Genomic DNA, 3,177 nt, shown 5'->3' with positions numbered 1-3,177 from the left:
TGAACACCAAGAGATGTCTGTATTGGGGGACTGCAGGTCACTACATTTCTACCTGTCCTGTAAAAAGACCCGGCTCATCAGGAAGTGTGAGTATGATGATGGGCATTACCAATGTCCAGTCTCCCCTTACTCGTACCTCACTCCATGCCACCCTGCTGTGGGGATACGGATAACAGAAGGGGATGAGTGGAAGACTGCCTTTAGCTCGGCTAGCGGGCACTACCAATACCTGGTGATGCCATTCGGACTAACCAACACTCCTGCTGTGTTCCAGGCCCTGGTTAACAACGTTCTCCGTGACATGTTGAGCCGGTTCAAGAACCGGCTCCATGTCTGGCAAGTCCTCCAGCTTATTCTGGAGAACCAGCTGTTTGTCAAAGCAGAGAAATATGAATACCATCCCTCCACCAACTCCTTCTTGGAATACATCATAGCTGTAAGCAACATACAGATGGATCCTGGAAAGGTGAGAGCAGTGGTGGATTGGCCACAACCCACCTCCTGATTGCAGCTGTAAAGCGTCCTGGGGTTTCCAGCTGTAAAGCTTCTTGGTCTTCATCACTGGTCTCCCTCCATCTGAAGGCAACACCACTATCCTTACGGTGGTGGGCTGGTTTTCCAAACCCGCCCATTTAATTCCCCTCCCCAAGCTCCTCTCATCCCAGCTCATGGTGCAGCACGTCTTCCGGATCCATGGACTTCCGGTGGACATGGTCTCTGACCGTGGTCCTCAGTTCTCGTACTGGAAGACGTTTTGCACACCCATTGGGTCGTCGGTCAGTCTGTCCTCCGGGTTTCACCCCCAGTCTATTGGCCAGTCAGAGCAAACCAATCAGGACCTGGAGACAACTCTTCACTGCCTTGTCTCTGCCAACCCTACCACATGGAGCCTGCAACTCGTGTGGGTGGAATACGCCCGCAACAGCCTCCCCTGCTCTGCCACTGGTCTCTCGCCTTTCGAGTGTTCGATAAATTATCAACCCCCGCTCTTCCCTGAGCAAGAGGTCAGCATCCCTCTGCCCAGATGCCGCTGTATCTGGAAGAGAGCCCGGTCTGCTCTTCTCAATACCACCTCCAGGTATTGACGACAGTCAGCTCGCCACCGGACCCCGCTTCCCCGTTATCGTCTCGGGCAGAGGGTATGGCTGTCCACTCGGGATCTGCCCATCCTGCTGGAGGCCCGCAAACTTTCCCCCCGTTTTACCGGACCTTTCTCCATCTGAAAGATCCTTAGCCCCTATACTATTCATCTTCTGTTGCCCCCGCACCCTCCATATAAATCTCACTTTTCATGTATCAAGGAACTTTGGTATATGAAAAAGACGGTTAGGAAATCATTACTCTAGTATAGAGCACAAATCCTTAATGTTGTATTTGCTCCAAGCATTGTGTAAGTTGTGCATTCAAGTCTCATATATAATGTATTACTCTCTAGTTATTATTCTGAATAATTTATTCATTTTGAATCCTAAACATTTATAGAATTCTGTATTATTAAAGAGAGGTTATTTATTATTAAAGAGAGAAATGAACAAACAATTGTGTACATTATTAGAATGTAAGCATGACATTACATACAGACACTGCGAGAGTCCATCAAGCAATAGGTTTTAGACATTAATTTACACTGTATTGTAGCATAGCATGAAGCTTCATTATTGACTGCATATTTGGCAAAAGACTTTGAGGTATATATTAGAGAAAGCTTTAGATGTCTTAAAGAAATATATACTTTTTTGCTTTGTTCCCAAACTCAACATGGATCAATGAGGGCTATACTGTACACCAGGAGTGTCAAACTCATTCCATGGAGGGCCTAGTGTCTGCACATCTTTGTTTTTTCTTTCTATTAAGCCCTAGACAACCAGGTATGGGGAGTTCCTTACTAATTAGTGCCCTTAATTAATCAATCAAGTACAAGGGAGGAGCAAAAACCCGCAGACACTAGGTTCTCCGTGCAATGAGTTTGACACCTGTGCTGTGCTGCTTGAGGCTCTCATTCACACCACTGTTCACTCTGTTTGCTACAAATATACGTAACTTGTCAATGGTCTTAAAAGCGTGTCTTAGAACTAGAGGTCGACCGATTATGATTTTTCAACGCTGATACCGATACCGATTATTGGCGAACCAAAAAAGCCGATACCGATTAATCGGCCGATTAAAAAAATATACTTGTAATAATGACAATTACAACAATACTGAATGAACACTTAATTTAACTTAATATAATACATCAATAAAATCAATTTAGCCTCAAGTAAATAATGAAATATGTTCAATTTGGTTTAAATAATGCAAAAACAAAGTGTTGGAGAAGAAAGTAAAAGTGCAATATGTGCTATGTAAGAAAGCTAGCTAACGTTTCAGTTCCTTGCTCAGAACATGAGAACATATGAAAGCTGGTGGTTCTTTTTAACATGATTCTTCAATATTCCCAGGTAAGAAGTTTTAGGTTGTAGTTATTATAGGAATTATAGGCCTATTCCCTGTATACCATTTGTATTTCATTGACCTTTGACTATTGGATGTTCTTACAGGCACTTGCCAGTGTAACAGTATAGCTTCCTTCCCTCTAGTTAGCGCGCGCTAACTAGCTAGCCATTTTACTTCGGTTACACCAGCCTCATCTCGGGAGTTGATAGGGTTGAAGTCATAAACAGCGCAATGCTTGACGCACAACGAAGAGCTGCTGGCAAAACTCACGAAAGTGCTGTTTGAATGAATGTTTACACTAATGAATGTTTCCGATTGTTATGAAAACTTGAAATCAGCACTAATTAATCAGCCATTCCGATTAATCGGTCGAACTCAGCTTGGAATGCATTTCTTCCACATGCTTTTGTGTTTATGTAGTTCACAGTCATCTGATAACATTGACTGAAAATATGACCTGATCTGAACTTGATGAACTGTAAAATAATATGCACAGGGTTCTCAAACTGTAGCACAACCTTACTGTCTACCAAATGTGGCATTATAGCAGGTAGTGTTAGGGTTTTCATAGTGCTTGTAAGGGTTATTTTTGTCCAGGATAATAAGGCATACACCCAGCAGAAGTACTGACCACTGAAACAGGCCATCTTGTTGCAGCCACCATTCTTCTGTAATGAGAGGATACACACTGGTCAGGAGGATGAAGTCAAGCCATGGAATGCCATACAATGTCAGTTACAA

This window comes from Oncorhynchus masou, chromosome 24 (genome assembly GCF_036934945.1).
Source record: "Oncorhynchus masou masou isolate Uvic2021 chromosome 24, UVic_Omas_1.1, whole genome shotgun sequence".
Classification (NCBI taxonomy): Eukaryota; Metazoa; Chordata; class Actinopteri; order Salmoniformes; family Salmonidae; genus Oncorhynchus; species Oncorhynchus masou.
Note: the sequence above shows the minus strand (reverse complement) of the source record.